The sequence below is a fragment of the Platalea leucorodia genome, assembly GCF_965183815.1.
Source record: "Platalea leucorodia genome assembly, chromosome: 21".
NCBI classification, from domain to species: Eukaryota; Metazoa; Chordata; class Aves; order Pelecaniformes; family Threskiornithidae; genus Platalea; species Platalea leucorodia.
Window position 1 is genome coordinate 1,453,027 of NC_138843.1, and position 17,219 is coordinate 1,470,245.

A 17,219-nucleotide genomic window follows, 5' to 3' on the forward strand; every position below is an offset into this window, starting at 1 on the left:
CTCTGGGCACGTCGCGCTTTGCCGAACGGCCGCAGATTCGCCAGCCGGCGAGTGCCTTGGCGGGAACCGGTACCCCACACCGCGGCCGACCAAAATCGATAGCTGCCACCGAAGGCAGCGCGATGGTCTTTTTATTGTTTCCGTTTCTTGACCCACAAAATACCTACGGAATTGATTAATCTCGAGGGACACGGTGAAGCTTGATTAATTTAGTAGTTATTACTTCAAGGCGTTGCCCTCCACAAGGGCCCGATCCTGAGCCAAAGCCCTTCGGAGACCCTCGGCAGCGTCTGGGCAGCTCAGCCCGGCGCCGGCCGTCCCCCCCGCAGCGGGGTGTCGGGGGCCGGGGGGCACGGAGCTCTTCGGGGGGGTCCCCGCGTGCCCCCCGCCCCGCTGCCCCTGCGGGCAGAAACGCCGATCCCTGGAGCGGGGACCTGGGAGACGTCTCCCGTGCTGGGAAGCTCATGTGCCTGCTGCAGCTCTGTCGGGCCGTCTAACAAGAGGCGCTGCCTCTCCGGCACGCCCCGCCGGAGGGGCTTTGGGCAGCGCTGGAGCAGACCCTGCTCTTGAGTACCCGGTGTTTTAGCTGCTTGTGGCTTTACTGGTTGGGCTGAATTCCTCAGTCGAGGCATCTTTTTCTGTAATTTCAGCCAAATTTGTTTAGCTATTTCCAAGAACAAGGCTTGAGAAAAAGACTTTTTTTTTTTAAATTGTGTTAAAGTATTCTAGTGACCTTTCCTTTGAAAAGCTCGAGTGCCCGGTGCCTGGGAGAAGGGACACGGAGCCTGGCATGGAGAGGCGGCAGCTCCGCGCCGGCTGCCATCCCGCGGTCCAGCTGGAGCCCGGACTGAATTTGCAGGGGCTCAGCGGAGGAGCCGGGGGGCAGTGGGGTGTCCTGCAGGCTGCGTCCCCGCTGTCCGGCCGGAGCTGGGGGAAGCCAGTGTCCCCAGCATCGCTGCTGCCAGCGCTCCCAGTTCGGCAGCCTAAATGAGGCGGAATGGCCAAAAACTGGAGGCTGGGAGTGCTGGGAGAGCCCAGCCCTGAGCTTGCCTTGCGTCTCTGGGGGGAAAAGCAATCGCCCGTCTGCAGTCCAGACCTTGGAGCGATCGAGGCTGGCGGTGATGGAAATCCGGCACAGCTCCTCGATGCCGCGGCCTGAGCCGGGCAGGGGCTCGCGAGCCCTCGCGTGGCTCCTCCTGCCCTCGGCCCTGGGTTTCCTGCTTTTCCTGCTCCTGCTGCTGCTGCTGCTGCTCTCATTTTTCAAACGCCCGGCGAGGAGCGGGGTGGCCGGCCGGGAGCCTCGGGGCCCTCGCAGCCTCCGCTCTGCCTGCGCGGGGGGGGCGTGCTCCCTTCCCGCTTTTTGGCTTTCTTGATTGTTTGAAATTTAAGTTTTTTTGATCTTAATTGGCATTTGCGAGCCTCCTGCCGGCAGCCACCATCCCGCTGAGCAGTGGTTTAGCGTTAGGGAGTGGGAACCAGTTCCCCAGCAGCTCCCGCACTGGTTTGGCAGCGGGGGACGCGTGCTTTGCCTCCGCTGGTGGTCCTGCTCGGGCTGGGCGGCGGGCGCCTTCGCCTCCCGGTGCCCCAGGAGAACCGTCCTCCGCCTGCCTCCGCTGTCAGGCCTCCGCGGGCGGCCGGCGGCTCGGGGGTCGAGGCGCATCTCGGGCGGCGTGATCGGGAAGCTTCTGCGGGGCGGCTCGTCTGGGGATGTTTGCCTTGGGCTTCCGAGGGCAGGTGAAGCCCCCGGGGCGGCTCTGCCCCAGCACAGCCCTCGCCGCGAGCAAACCGAAGGCAGTCACAACGCGCACGAACCCCGGCGTGGATGGGCTGGGTCGAGATCCTCCTCTGCCAGCTGGATCCGCCCCAGAAAAGCTGCTTCCAGCACCCGTGAGAAGGCTTTTCCATCGGTTGCAGCAGTCTCCTGGTGGTCCAGCTTCAGGGGCTTCAAACCCTGAAGCATCCCCGTTGTGGGTGGCGTCGGCTCCGGTTTTTGCCGAGCTGCGGGTCCCCCCCGGGGCCGCGGCGCTTGGGCAGGCTCTGCCGGGGCTCCCTTCGCCGTCCCCCGCGCCGGCCGCAGCCACGTGCCGGGGAGGGACCACCGCTGGCCCCGTCGGCGCGCCCGGAAAGGCTTTTAGTGGCTTGGCTTGATAAATGAAAACAAATAAACTTGATAGACAAGTGGACAGCTTTATGATAGCTTCCCACTGACAGGGAGAAAGATTGGTTGTCGGTGGCTTGATAGAGCAATATCTTGATGGGAGTCAGCTAAAGAGACGTATAACCTTGGTGGCGGAGGATGAGGAGTTGGCTGCGCAGGAGGACGCGCCGGCAGCGTTCTTCAAAAATAATTCTGCTTTTATTTGTTTTACTTTTTGGTGGGGGGAGGGACGCAGAGCCCCACAGTTCATTGAGTTTTTCAAAATAGATTTGCTAAATAAATAATGACGACGATCCATATTTTATTTATATCCCACCTATCTACATGCAGCACTGGAGGTGTTTTACAATGGACCTCTTTCTCCCTTTTAAAGCTAACAAACTCAAAACTAAAAGCGCGTTAGATGGAGACAGATTTACAAGGATATTTAGATGCTGAAGCGTAAAGACAGGCGGCGAGCGGGGCTTGCGGAAGCGCCTCGGCTGCTCGCTCCCGTTGATGTTAATGGGCACCTTGTTGCTCTTGTGAATCCAGCTGGATGCGGATTTGCATCTGGAGGCACCTGAGGAGCCCCAGGGAGCGGCTCCGGCTCCGGCGGGCGCCGGGGACGCCTCGGTGGCCGAAACCCCCGGGGGGACTCGCCGGGGTCCCCGGGGAGGAGGGCTCAGCCTCCGCCGCATCTGCTCATCCTTCCGCAGCCACGGTGATTCGTGGCTTAAGTTTTCCGAACTCGGGGGGACCTGGAGGGGTCCGGGAGCGGAGCGGGTCCTGCCCCGGTGAGCGCCGGCCCGAGAAGGGCATCCTCGCCCGGGGACGTGGCCCCCGGTGCCGCGGCCAGGCAGCTCGCCTGCGACCCAAAATCCCGCCTGCGACCCAAAATCCCGCCGGCTTTTCCCACGCGGCTGTTTGCTGCGGTCGAGCTCTGTCCCCTTGGTGCCGGACAGGGCCCCAGAGCCGCGCCGGCGCCCCGGCAGACCGCGGTGCCCGCCGTGCGGGGCGAGGGCCGTGGCCCGCGCTGGCCCTGGCCAGCGGGCCGCCAGGCCGGGGGCTCGGCGCGGCAGGCTCTGCCCGAGGTGCCGCCCGTGCCGCGTTACGCGTGTCAGCGTTTTCCGAGAGCTCGGCAAAGGAGAGCGATAACCTTAATGCAAATTATCGCTTCATTTTATCCCTGGATCGGAGGTGAAGAAATGTGTATGCATGCCGGGGGGCTCTGCTCGCCCGCCTGCCTGGCCCCAGCACGGGGCGTCCGTCCGTCCGTCCGTCCGCTGCGGCCCGGCCCTTGCCGGGTGGGTTGCAGGACGTGTCCCCCTCCCCTCTGGCGTCAGCCCCCGCCTTTGCAGCCCCCCCAAAGCAACCCCAGCCCCCCCGTGCACCCTGACCCCCCGCGGGGCAAAGCACCCCCAACCCCCCCTCTGCGCGCTGCACCCCACAGTGCAGAACCTCCCCCCTCTGCAGAGGGACCCCCGGCCCCGCCGGTGTGACCCCCCCTTGCCAAGGACCCCCAGCTCTATCAGTGTGACCCCCCCCTCTGCAGAAGGACCCCCGGCCCCGCCGGTGTGACCCCCCCTTTCCAAGGACCCCCCAGCTCTATCAGTGTGACCCCCCCCTCTGCAGAGGGACCCCCCAGCTCTATCAGTGTGACCCCCCCCTCTGCAGAAGGACCCCCGGCCCCGCCGGTGTGACCCCCCCTTGCCAAGGACCCCCAGCTCTACCAGTGTGACCCCCCCTTGCCAAGGACCCCCAGCTCTACCAGTGTGACCCCCCCTCTGCAGAGGGACCCCCGGCCCCGCCGGTGTGACCCCCCCTTTCCAAGGACCCCCCAGCTCTATCAGTGTGACCCCCCCCTCTGCAGAGGGACCCCCAGCTCTATCAGTGTGACCCCCCCCTCTGCAGAGGGACCCCCCAGCTCTATCAGTGTGACCCCCCTTCTGCAAAGGGACCCCAAGACCTGCCGGTGTGACCCCCCCTTTCCAAAGCCCCCCTGGCCCTGCCGGTGTGACCCCCCCCCCGTTTCCAAGGACCCCCAGCCCTGTGGTGTGACCCCCCCATGGCAGAGGGACCCCCGGCCCCGCCGGTGTCACCCCCCCCCGTTTGCCGAGGCTCCCCCCGGTGCCCCCCCCCCCCCGGTGCCCGCTCCCCGCCGGTGCCCGTTCCCCCCTCCCCCCCCCCCCCGCAGAGGTGGGGCCGCGGCGGCGCGCGGGGCCCCGCCCTGGGCCCGGGCCCGGGCGCGCGCGGCGGCGGCCGGTGGCAACAATGTGTCAGAGGCGGCGGCGGCGCGGGCCCCGCGCGGGGCGGGGCGGGGCGGCGCGGGGCGGGGCGGCGCGAGGCGGGGCGGCGCGGGGCGGGCGGGGGCGCGGGCGGCGGGCGCAGCATGGCGCGGCGGCACTGAGGGAGCGGCGGCCTCCCCGGCCCGGCCTTTGTCTCTCCGGTGTCCCCCGGAGCGGAGGAACCGGCGCGGGGGCCTGGGGGGCTGAGCCCGCACCGTCCCGCTCCCATCCCGCAGGTGCGGGGGCGGGGGGGGGGGGGGGCAGCGCCGGGTCCTCGGTACCGGGCGGCGGCGGCGGCGGCGGGGCTCGGAGGAACTTGGCCGAAGTTCGGCGGGGGAAGGTTCCCGGGGCGCCGCGGGAACCGGCCGGTCCCCGCCGCCCGGGCGCGGGATGCGGCTGCCCCGGCTCCGCCGCACCGCGGCCGCCCCCAACTTTCCCCGCTGACGGCGCCCGGGGCCGCGGGCGATGGTGAGGGCTGGCCGCCCGCCCGCCGCCGCCCGCCGCCCGCCGCCCGCCGCCCCCGGCCGGCCCCAGGGCTCCGCCGCCGGCCGCCGCCCCGCCGCCCCCTGAAGCGGCCGGAGCCGCGCCCGCCGCCGGCCGGGACGATGGTGCGCTGGGAGGCGGCCGCGCTGCTCGCCGCGCTCGTCGGTGTCTGCGTCTGGACCGACGAGACCGGGAAAGTTATCTCGGATCGGTACGCTGTCTACTGGAACCGGAGCAACCCCAGGTGAGGCCGGGGGCGGCGGGGGCCGGTGCCGGGGCGGCGGGGGCGGCGCAGCCCGAGTTGCGGTCTCCATCCCCGCGGCGAGCCCGCAGCCGCCCGCCCGGGGGGTGACAGGCGGCCGCCGCCCGCTGCGGATCGGGCCCCGCTCCAGCCCCCGCTTTGCTCCGGTGAAAGGGGCTGGGCGGCCCCGGGGGCTCGGCGCGGGTGCGCGGCGGTGCCTCTCGGCCGGGGCTGCCTCCGCCGGTGCCCCCCGAAGTTCCCCCGGGGGGGACGGACCCGGCCCCGGGGGCTGCGGCAGCCCCGGGGCATCGCCCGCGGGCCGGGGGCGGCGCCGGGGGCCGGGGGGAGCGGGGCCGCGGGGCCCCCAGCGCCTCCGCGCCCAACTTCGGGGAAGTTCGAGTTTCTCCTCCCCGCCGGCCCCGGCCCCGGCCCCGGCCCCGCTCCCGGCGGCGGCTGGGCCAAGGTCCCGCGGGAAAAAACCCGAAATCTGCCCAAAGGCGCCGGGCGCTGCCGGTGGCGGCACCGGGGGGGTCGGAATAACGATCCGGGGGCGAAACGGCGGAAGGGGCTGGGGGGGCCGGGGTGCGGGGTCCCGGTGAAGGCGGGGGGTGCGGGGGGCCGGGGGCTCGGGGCGGCCCGGCCCCGCTGCCGCCCCTGTGATTTTCGTCGTGGAAAAGAAATCGCCGCGTAGTTGGTTCAGTTTCCCTGCTCTCTCCTTGAATTTAGATTTTTTTTTTTTTTTTTTTCCTCAAGCATCCTTTTTTTTTTTTTCGGTAAGAGTTTAATTTCTGTTGTATTTCTTTGTTCGTAATTTTGAGGAACCACAAGCTGTCGGAGAGTTTGAAGTGAGGATGAATTCTGCTCCTGGCTCAGGTGGCTGCGACCACCGCGACCCCCCACCCCCTTCCCCTCGGATGCAAACCGCGGGGTTTGAATGGGCCGGTTTGTGGGGACTCTTCTGAAAGACAAAACAGTAAAAAACCTGCCACCAAACCCACGTTTTCCCCCCAGTCAATCAAAGTTGAACCGGCCCCGGCAGCGGCCCCCGCTGAGCCGAGCCGAGGGTCGCGCGGCGATGCCGGGCTCGCTTCTGCGGTGGGTGCCGCTGCGCCCGCTGCCTTCAGGTTTGAGCCGTTCCGTTCTCCAGGTACAACGGGTGCTGCTTTGTCCCCCGTGGGTCCCTGCGGGGCGAGGGCCGGGTGGGTGCACGGCGTGGCCTGGCCCTGGTGCCCCCGGCAGGGCCCTGGCCGCGGCAGAGCCGGCAGGAGCTGGGGCTGCCGGCGAGGCGGCTCCTCCGGCGCTCCCGGCTGGGAGGGGACCCTCGGTGGCACCTTCTCCTCTCCCGGCAGCGTCCTGGGGACACCATCCCAGTTCATTAAAGTTCCCGGCTGCGTTTCGGCGAGTGGCCGCCGGCACCCAGCGCCGGCGGGATGCGCGCGGGGCCAAGGACCCTCGCGAGCGTCGGCGGCCGGCCGCCGCGTGCCCCCTCGGGGGGACCGGTCGGGCGCCCTCGCCCCCAGCCTCGCGCCCTCGCCCCTTGTGCCGCCCCAAATTGGGGCGAGCCCGTGCCTTTGTGCGCGGCGGTGCCTTCGCCGCGGGCCGCCTGCCGTGCATATGGATTTTATTATCTCCCTCACATTTTTGTGGGGGATTGTAAGAGGCAGGGATTTTTTTTTTTTTTTTGCCCATTGCAAAGTTTTTGGTTACAGTTCCTGGTCCTCCCCAGCTCCCACACTTTGGGCTCTTTTCTTTTGTTCTCCCAAATGCCAAACATGTGCGAGGGCCCCCCCCGGTCAAACTCCGGCATCCCGGCCGCCGGAGACGAGGGCGGCATCGCTGAGCCGTCAGGGCCGCGGCTGAGATTTAGCACCCAAGGGTTCCTGCGGCGGGGCCGACAGCCAGACGCGGTCCCTGGTCCTTGGGTGACGGGCGTCCCGGGCGCCGGCGCGGGACCTGGCGTCGGTGGTGGCTTCGGCTCGGCCCGGCGAGCTGCCCGCGGCCCCGTCGCTCCCTTGTGCGCGCTGGGATGGGCGCGGCGGTGAAGGCAGCGGGGAATTTATCCTCGAAAATAGGTGGTGGTTTATTATTACATATATATATATATATTTTAAATCTGACATTGGCAAGGAAAATATTTTTGAGGGGGAAAATAAAATAGGGCAGAGGAAGGGCGACGGGATGGGAGGGCAGAGCAGACAATGGCTGGTGGGTTCAGCAGGCGCGTCCGCAGCGCCGGGATCTGACCCGACTTTCCCCAACGGGGGAGCGCCCCGTGCCGCGCTCGGCCGAGGCGCTCCCTGCCTGTGCGTCCGGCTCTCGGGATTCGAGGCGGTTTATTAGACGCTGCAAATATAGAAATTGCCATTGAGTTTTCTGCTTATTTTCCTTTTTGAACCCAGCGGTGCTTTTATATTTTGTCTGTCTCTAGAGTTACTCGAAGACTGTCTCATCCTTAAAAATGAAGAACAACACAACGTATATGTGCTTTTTCTGGTCCCTTGTTTTCCTTCTTTCTTTCCACCCACCATCTCATTTAAGAAGGGGGAAATCAAAAGGGGTTAAAAAAAAAAAAAAAAAGGTTAAAATGCCCGGTGCTTGTTTGAACTCGCAGACCCGATCTGGCGATAAATATTTTTCTTCAGGTTTATATTGCAATCCATATTTTATAAAAGACAGTAATAAATCTCGTGGTCAATATGATTTGCCCAGATTAGAATAATTCTATATTTCATAATTGGTTCTAAATTAAAAATAAGTGGTACCTCGGGATGCTGCAATTTGCCTGTTCTGTGGGGATATTTAGCTACTCGCTGTGGATTTACAGGTTGTTGGTTGTTTCGTTTTTTTTTTTTTAAATGATTTTGTAAGCCTGCATTTGGAAAAGGTTGCATGGGTTTTGCGGGATGTAACTCCGGGGTTGTCCTGGAAATAGCCGAAGGAGGAAGAACGCATCTTTATGTAATAGCGCGCTGTTTCGGTGCCCGCGTCTGACCGTGGATGTTGGCTCTGCAGCAGGTAGAGCCGCGCTAACGCTGCTTCGTCTGCCGGGGCGGGGGATGCGCGGGCCGTGCCCGGGCAGCGGCGGGGCCAGGGCCGGCCGTGGGCGCGGGGTGCAGGTGGCCAGGGCGACGCGCCCATGGACGGGACCGCAGGGCGCAAGAGCTTAGCAGGGCTCTTGCCGTGACCGGTGTCGCGGGCAGGGGTCTGGTGTCGCGGGCAGGGGTCCGGCATCGTGGGCAGGACTCTTCCCTCTGCGGGGTCTTGGGGGGCCGCGTGGCCACTGTGTTTTCCAGCCGGCGTGGCCGGTGGCGTGGAAGCCGCTCGCCCGTAGAGTTCTTGGGCGGATTTACAGCCTTGGGACCTGACGAGAGGCGCAGCGGGTCGAGCCGGGCGTCCCGGAGCATCCGCCGGTGGGACGGCATCGCCTGGGCGGGTCAGGGTCTCCAGCTTGGGCCCCCTTGCTCGCACGACCCCCGCGCTGCAGCCGGATTTAGGATGAACATCTCGGATGCGCTACAGTGCATCGTACGGCGAAAAATCGGGGTCTGGGAAACCTCCGCACTACGGGGGAAAGGTCTGCGGGAGGGAGCGACCTGTCCTCCGAGGGTCCCCGATCCCGGGACCCCTCGACCTGCGGCCTCGGGGCTGCCACTGGAAACCTCTCGAAGGCCAAGGAAGGACGGAGGATTTAAGATTTGTTGTCGTCCCCCGCTCTACCTACGGCTACGTAATGGGCAGGTTATAGTAATTCCAGAATGACAGCGTTCCTGCGGCCAAATGCAATTCCCGTGTACGCTGCCGTGCCTTTCTGCATCCACAGAGAGGGAAATGTGCGAAGTGTTAGGTATTTTCCTCTCTCTGTTTACAGTACAGATACAAATGCTGTAAATGGTCTAGATTTTACCCGTGGCCTATATTTAACTGTGAAGTCATTTCGCTGCCTTGGAAGGCTTATTTTCTGATTCTTTTTTTTTTTTTCTTTTTGGTTTTGTGAGCACAGCTGGTATTTCTGTTCTGCTCCTCTGCACTCCCCAATCCCAGGATCGGGAAGCCAGAGAAATGGTTTCTAGCAGGGGGATTTACCGCGGCTGGCGGGAGCCCGGGTGATGCTCAGGCACAGTGCTGATGGCAGAGCAGGACTCCTGGGGGTTCCTGTTGTGCGCCCTGTCCTTCGGGCGAGGGGTCCGTGCCGCGGGGACGGTGGAGCTGGGGCGACGGGGGAACATCGTGGGGGGTCTGGATCGTGCTCCCCAGCCCGTCAGCTTTTGTGCCCCTGTTCTCCTGCGCTGCCGTCTCCCAGAGCCGCAGCCCGGCGCCCGCCGGTGCTGCTGGCTGGTGCTTTGTCCGAGAGCTCGGTGCGTGGCAGCCGGGGCGAGGAGAGCCGTGGCGAAGCCCTGACCGGCCGGGGCTGTGCCCCATTGACTGCCCGAGCGTGAGCAAACTTGCCTGCCTGTGGGTCACGAGGGGTTGTGGCCAGGACGACGGCAGCCTGCCTGTGCCGGCTCTCCTTCGAGGCAGCCAAGACGACACACGTTTGTGTTTTCCAGGGGAATTTGGTGCTGGAGAGGGGTGGCCGAGCTGGAGGGCTCGGCTCCAGGGGAGCGTGCCCACCCACGCCTCCGTGCTGGGGCGGGTTTGGTGCCAGCCCTGCCATGGGGCTGGTTCCCAAAACCTCCACAGCCCGGCTCCGTCCAGGGCTGGGACCTTTGGGGTCGGCTCCCAGCCCCGCGTGGCCGCTCTCCCCGCTCCCGTGGGCATCGCACCGGGAGCTGCACCAGCCGCTGCAAGAAACACGCCCTGTTCCCCGCTCGGAGCGATTTTAATGTGAATTTGAACTCTGGCACCTGGGTGGTTCCCGTGTCACCAGCGGGCCGAGTCCCCCCGGTGAGCACACCGGGCTCGGGGTGCCGGCAGCGGTGCCGGGGCGGTTGGGGGTGCCGGCGCTCGGCCACGTCCTGCATCCTGCGCAATTACTGCTCTTTTAGTTTTCATCTGTTCCGTTTTCCCTTTGTGCCGCGATCATTTGCAGCCCTTCCCACCCCTCTTTTCCAGCCCGTTAAGCCGTGTTAGCTATTCTTCACCAGCCCAGGTCTGCGGCGAGCGCGGTTAATGGAGAGCAGCTACAAACAGGTCCAGCGTCCCTGACAAGATTTTTCTCTCTGCCCGTCTCTGTCTCTCTGCCTGTCCCTTTCGAGGGACCGCAATTACATTCCCTGCTGGTCGCACATTTGGTATCCAAATGCTGGCCATGCGCCGCATCCTAATGCGAAGACGGGCTGGGGGCGCGCGGCGCTGCCGGCGGGTCAGCCGCTCCCCGGCACCCGCGGCGTCCCCCGGCGCGTCCCGACGCTCCCGGGGAGGCACAAAGAGGACGGGGAGTGAGAGCGGTGCAGAGGGTGAGAGTGATGCCTTCACTTACCCCTGGAAAGCTTTAAAAGTACCCTTTCATACGTGTGTGTATGTACGTACGTGTGTGCAGGTATGGATGTACACACGTACGTACGCTTCACGCGCCAAACCAACGCAGCTGCCCAGCCCCAGCCTGCCCCGGTGCGCGGCGCGGAGCGGGCGCCTGGAGCCGCCCCCGTGCTGTATGCGCGCGTAACGCCCACCGGGGCTGGGGGACGCAGCCAGGCTTGGCTGTACGTGCCTGCGAACGCCGATCGTGGCACCCAGGCCTGATCTCGCCCCGCTGTCTGTCTGTCTGTCTCGCTGCGTGCTCACGGGTGCCCCACGTGCCCCTGGCTGGGGCTATCTCTGCCCGTACCTGCGTACGTCTGACGAGGTTCATCTGTCGGGTTGTCTGTAAAATTGCAGCAATTGTTCTCTAAATAGCTCCTCGTTCCTGATGGTGAAAATTTCGGTTCTTTTGTGTTAGATACTAATCGTGATTTTAGAGGCTTCATTTTTATCCTAGATGTTTTTCCCCAGTCGGGGCAGAGATCTTGCCCTGCTTCATTGGATTTAATGGGATTTAGGGAAGGCAAGCAGATCTTGGCGTTGTTACCTTCGGCCCCTAAGAGGAGTTCAAATTTTTTTCCCCTCCACCGTGACCGCTGGGCCTGACGCGCTCCAGCCAAAGTCGGGCCGTTTTCCTGCGCTTTGAGCGTCAGTACGAAGCCAAACCCACCCCTTTTTGCCTCTCTGAGCACAGGGGTAAGCGGCGCTTCCAGCAGCGCCGACGCCGCGGTCCGAGCCACTGCGGTCCAAGCCGCTGCGGTGAACGGGTCTGAAGCCTGAGACGCGCCGGAGCGAGCAGGCGGCTGCCAGTGACGCTTTGGTCTTTGCCAAATGAATTCAGGAGGTGTCTCTGAAGCCAGGGGCACCCCAAAACCAGGACTTGTGTTTCACTGGTGTGTAGGGGATGTTGGTGTGGGTGCAAACTCTGCCGGCAGCCCGGCCAGCCCTTCTCCCCCGGCTGCCGGGCTTGGGGTCCCCATTGCCGTCCCTACTGCGCCGCCGGGCTGGGTGGGAGCCACATCGGGGTGGCAGCGCCCGTGGGGCCACTCGGGCTCATCCAGCCCGTGCAATGCGCTGGGGCTGATTTGCCCCAGCAGGAAAGCTGGGAAGGGACGAGGCTGTGAGAGCGGGGTGGCCAGGAGGGAGCCCGTTGGGCTAGCGCCGTGCCATGCCACGCCGTGCCACGCCGCGCCGCCGGCTGGGCAGGGTGCTGTGGCCCTGCGCAGTCCCAACTTGTTCCTGTGCGGTCAGAGTGTTGTTATTTATTTATTTCTCCTCCCTCCTCTCCCCTTTTGCTTGTTGATGCTGCTGTGGCTGGGTTGCTAAATAGCTTCCCATTGTTCGAGAGCTAATTACCTCTTAATGAGGCTCCTTACTCAAAAGCCAAGCGAGAGTGGAGGCTGTGGGGTGGGCGGCTTTTCAGGCGGTGAAGGCAGGCTGCCTGGCGGGGCGCTGGGGGAAGGAGCGGGCAGCGGGGTCACCGGGCCCTCCCGGGGCAGCGGGTGGCTTTGGCTCTGCAGCACCAACGGCGGGGAACTGGGCCTTCCTCGGCTGGCTGCGGTGAGAGCTGCGGCGGTGGAGCTGCCGCCCGGGGCTTCGTCCCGACGGGTCCAGAGGGCTCTGCAGAAAGTCCCCTGTTGACCCTCAAACCCGGCAGCTGCCGGGGAGGAACGACAACCCCGCGGGGTTTGCCGAGGCGGTCCCGGCGTGGGGCCGTGCCGGTGCTGGGCACAGGGCCCCGGAGCGCAGTCCCAACGTCCCCTCCGGTGTGAGACCCCTCCGCCAGCCCTGTCCGCAGGAGGTGCGTAACCTGTAGGGCACGTCTCTCCTTTTGGCAATAGGTGCTTAAACCAGGGTTCCTCTAAGCTTATCCCTTGCGCGTGTGCGCCTTTGGTGGGACAAATCCTGCTCTGCTTTGCCTGTCTCCTCCTGGCCTCATCCCATCCCTTGGTGAGAGGCTGGCGCGAGCCCTCGCCCCGATGGGGTTCAGGAGCTTTGGCTGGGAGGAGCTGGGCAGCGTGGATGGAGGGTCCTGGGCCGCCCCGGGGCGAGGAGCAGAGGTTTGGTCTTCGCTTGCTGGGTCCTGGCTCTGCCCCCGGAGCCGTGCGTGTCCCTTGGGCCGGAGCGGCACCGTGGGCACGCACGAGGCTGCGGCGGCTCATGCGGCTCCTCCATGTGCCGGATGGCGATGCCACAGACGTGATGGGGGGAAAAAAGGATCCTTCTCCAAAGGGATTGGGAAAGCACCCGCCTCCGCCCTCCCCGGCCGCCCCGCTCTGATTGAAGCTGGGCTTTGTGCCCCCGCGCCAGGGGTGGGAGGATCCCAAACTTCAGAGGGGGACGAGGCGGTCAAAGCAACAACAGCGGGGAAAAATAAAACAAAGGAGGAAAATTTACTCCCTAGAATAATAACGAAGACAGGGAACGACTTCCCCTTCCCTTGTGCCCTTGGGGAGCGCCCGGGGCAGCGAGGGGTCTGACCCCGCAGCGCTCGCAGCCCCCCGGGAGGGGAGCGAGCCCATCGAGCTGACGGAAGAGCAAAGGCACAGGAGATGCTGGGCTCGAGCTGCAGCCTGGGCTGGGGGGAGCCTTGGGGTCCCCCCGCCGGGGCAGAGGGGCTGGCTTTGTGGGGTGGCAGGGGGGACCAGTGGGTCTCACCCATGTGGTGCCGGTGGGGACCGGCCTGGGGCAGGACCGGGCTGGCAGCCGGCACTGGATGTGGGGGTCCAGGGGCAGAGCGGGTTCGGGGGGAGGCCGGGGCTCCCCAGTGCCCCCGGCTGCCCGGCTCGCCCATGGCTCGCCCGCCCGGTGAGGCTGGTGGTGGCGGCGGGGGCCCGCGGTGCTCTGCCGTATCGATCCCCAGCAGTGATTTAAATGCCACAAAGCATGGCTATCGACGTCTCGCGGCCTCCGGTGAAGCCAATCAGCGCTGGGGCCAGCGAGCCCCTGCTCCCGTTTCCGAGCCCTGCTTGGAGCCATTTGACGTTTTCCTCCGGGTCATTAATGGAGGGAGAGGGATGCAGGCAGAAACGGGGATTAAGACTTTTTTTTTTTTTCCCCTCCCCCTTTTAGATTTTTCCTCTCTTCCCACATTTGCTTCCCAAGACCCATCTGTGAGAGCAGAGGAGCAGTGAGCGATGCCACTGCTGGGCGAGGGACGGCCACGGAGCCGAGCCACGTCCCGGTGGGGCCGTGCCAGAGGGGCAGCCGCGGTGGGGTCCCGCGGGCTGCAGCCGTGGGCTCCCTCGGCACAGGAGCTCTTCCCGACCTGCCAATTTTCTGCTTTTCTTGGCGTTTCCCCCCCCCTCCGGCCTTGCTTTGCGTTTGTGGGGTTTTCCATTTTTTCCTGCAGCCGCGGCCTCCGCGCGCACACGCGTGTCGGTGCAAACGCCGCCTGCCTGGGGGCTGCCCGTGCCGTCGGCCCCGCCGAACACCGGCCTGGCGCTGGACCCGGTGCCACTGCTCCCCCGAGACGCGGCACTGAGGCTGCAGGCCCCCGCACGGACACCGCCGCTGTTCCCACCGCGCGCTGCAGGAACGTTAGCAGGGTCTGTGGAGTTTAAAACCGTCACTCAGTGCTTTTTATTTGAATAGAGGAATGTGCTTTTATTTAAGCTCCTTCCCCACGCAACCCTGAAATCCCCCAAAGAATTAAACTTTGTATTTCAGATCTTTTGTACAAAACGTAAATCTCCCCTGGCTCCGTTCCCCGGGGCCGCCGGCTTTGGCAAAAAGGCGAATAAATTGCAGAGGGGGTTTGTAAGGACCGGCGATGGGAAGGGGCCGTTGGGTCCCCCAGCCGGGTCCTCCTCCCGATGCACCCCAACGTCCCCTCCATCGATTTGCTTAGCGCGGTCTTCAGCCTAATTTCAGTGGAAATATTTGCTGTTTCCCCTGGTGCGTCCGCAACCGAGTTTTGTAGGATTTTTTTCTGCAGAAGAGGAGAAATTATTTGTATCGGTTTATTTTTTCTTCAACATTACACGGAGAGCAAAACTCTCCCATGTGCTAGGAAACAGATAAAGTGTTTAGACAGCAAATACAAATATTTCTGAGCACTCAGCCTGGCTACAGATATTTCTGCCTGTCCTCCAGCAGGATTTCTTACTGTGTCTTTCAGTGGGTTTTTATTCAGACTGGCTTGATATTTTTTTTTTTTTATATTTTTAAAAATCCCTATTTATATTTGCAGTAAAATAAAGTCGGCCAAGCCTGACCCTGGAGAGAACTCGAAAAATCCCAATTCTTCCTTTTTCCAATCCCATTTCCGCTGAGAAAAAAAGCCCCGGGACCTCGCGCCCCGCACAAAATCCAACCGCGACGGGATTATTTCGGTGGCTGAGCTCTCTGCAGCCGCGGGTGCTGGGACGGCGGCGGCACCCTCGGCTCCTCCGCGCCGGGGTGCGGGGATGCGCTTGGGGAGGGGCTGGGGGCCCCGGGGGGCACGGGGCCCTCGGGCTGCGGGTACTGACCCTGCGCGGGGCATCCAAAAAGGGCTTTATTGGTTTGCTTGCTTTTTTAAAACTATAAATTAGCTAATGGAATTATAAATTAGCGTCCAGCAGCCGTCCCGGCCCTGCCGGTGGCCGCGTGGGTGTCGTTGCCGCCCGGTGCGGGGTGCAGGGTGCCGGTGCCGGGGCGGTCAGGAGCAGCCCAAGCGGCTGCCGGGGGCCATCAGGAGCCGGGGAAGCTCTTTCCCAGCCGGCTCGATAATCCCAATTATTACCTGGTTTCTCGATCAGGGTTGCTTATTAAACTTGGCACCGCCGGCTTTGCCGTTCCGGCCGCCTGCCTCGGCAGAGGGATTTATCTCCTGCCGACTCGGGAAGGAAATTGAGTGGAAAAACGCGGGGCAGAGCCCCCCGGGACGGCGAGGGCGGGGGCGCCGGTGGGTGCCGGTCCAGCCCCAGCCGGCTTTGGGACGCGGGAGCGATGCCGTGGTGCGTCTGCCCCGTCGCTGTGTGCCGGCGGAGGGGCGGGCTGGTGGTGCGGGCAGCTGTGCCGCCTGGGCCGTGTCCGTCTGTCCGTCCCCCCGCGGCTGTGCCGCCTGGGCCGTGACCGTCTGTCCGTCCATCCCCCCGTCCGTGCTGGGTGGCTGTCGTGGCTGCATCCGGGGCTTCGCGGGGTGGAACGACGCCAGTGCTGGGATGGGAGCTTTTATTTAGTGTTGTTATGAAATTGTATGGTTTTTTAAAAGAATACATAAACGGTCCCGAATGACCGTTACTTTGTTGCCGAATGACCGTTACTTTGTTGCCGAATGACCGTTACTTTGTTGCCGAATGACTGTTACTTTGTTGCCGAATGACCGTTACTTTGTTGCCGAATGACCATTACTTTGTTGCCGAATGACCGTTACTTTCCCTTGCCCTGAGACGCAAGGGCACCTTTAGCAGCCTCCGCTCCCCCTTCGCACCAGGAATATCAGCGTTTTCCATGCTCGGGCCTTCCAGCTTGAATCCCCCTGCTTCCCATCACACAAACGTTCCTCGGTGCCGTGCTCACCGACGCTTCTGCTTGCATTTCTGCTGCAAATTTTGTTTTATTTTTACCAAGACAATTTGCCAGACCCGGAGCTGCCCGTGCCTGAGCCGATGCGCCGGCCCTTGGGAAGGGGATTTCGCAAACCTCGGACCGATGCTCGGCACGGCCGCGGTGCCGCTGAGCGGGGCAGCCGGTGAGCGGGGCTGGAGGTGGGAGAGATGCTGCCAGAGGGGATGCTCTCCCGAAGGGTTTCCCTCCTGGTGTTTGGTCCTTGCTGGTCACCGAGATTTCCCTTTTGCTCTGCTGGGAGGCCCAGAGCCGGGTGGTTGAGCGGTGCCGGGCCCAGCTGGGCGCTGAGCGTTGGGGCATCAAATCCCGCCGGAGCCTCTCGGGCTGTGGCCGCCCCTCGCTGCCCTCCCGGGGCCACCTAAAACAGGACCTGCCGCCTTTCGGGCCTGGATTTATTTGTCCCCCCTGAAAGCCTGGGGACGTGGGGCTGGTGGGAGGGGAGAGGGGCTCTGTGCTTGGGGGAGCAGCCCGGCCCCGCTGCTGGGGGGGAGTCGCCCCGCTGGGCTTTTTGCTGGGGGCAGAAAGGTCCCGGGGTCCCTCGAGCGGCTGCGCGCCCTGTGCGGCGCCGGTCCCACGCCGGGAGAGGGGAATCGCCTCCTCTCCCCACAGCTTCTGCCTTTGGTTTTTAGCCCAGCTTCTCTTTCTCGTGCCCGTCCACCATTTTCCTTCATTTAAAAAAACTGCGCAAAGCCTGTAGCTCTGCGTTTCCTTCTCCCCGTGGCGTCTGTTTGCCCGGCCGCTCTCCTGCCGGCGGGTGAGCTCCCTGCTCCCGGGGTCCCCGTTTTGGGTGGGGGCTGTCCCCCGTCCCCTCCCCGTGCGGGGTGCCGGGGCGCTGGGGAGAGCGGTGAGGACAGGGCAGGTTCCGAAATCCTTTATTCGGGGAAATTATTGTTATCCTGAACCCTGCAAGGTTCTTATCTCCGGGCAGCCTCGTGCTTCAGGGCATGGTGTCCGTCCTGGAAATCCTCCCAACTCTCTCCTTGGGTTCCCCGAGATCCCTCCTGCAGGGTGGTCGGGAGGACCCGCTGCTGCCTGCCTCCCCGGCTCCGGCAGCACT

General features: G+C 64.1%; 1 protein-coding gene across 1 annotated transcript in view; it reads left to right on the plus strand.

Moving 5' to 3' along the window:
• The window catches only part of LOC309599646 (ephrin-A2-like), a gene marked incomplete at its 3' end in the record, with an annotated part of 78,543 nt that overhangs the window by 25,785 nt on the left and 35,539 nt on the right, over positions 1 to 17,219 (plus strand). The window lies entirely within an intron of this gene.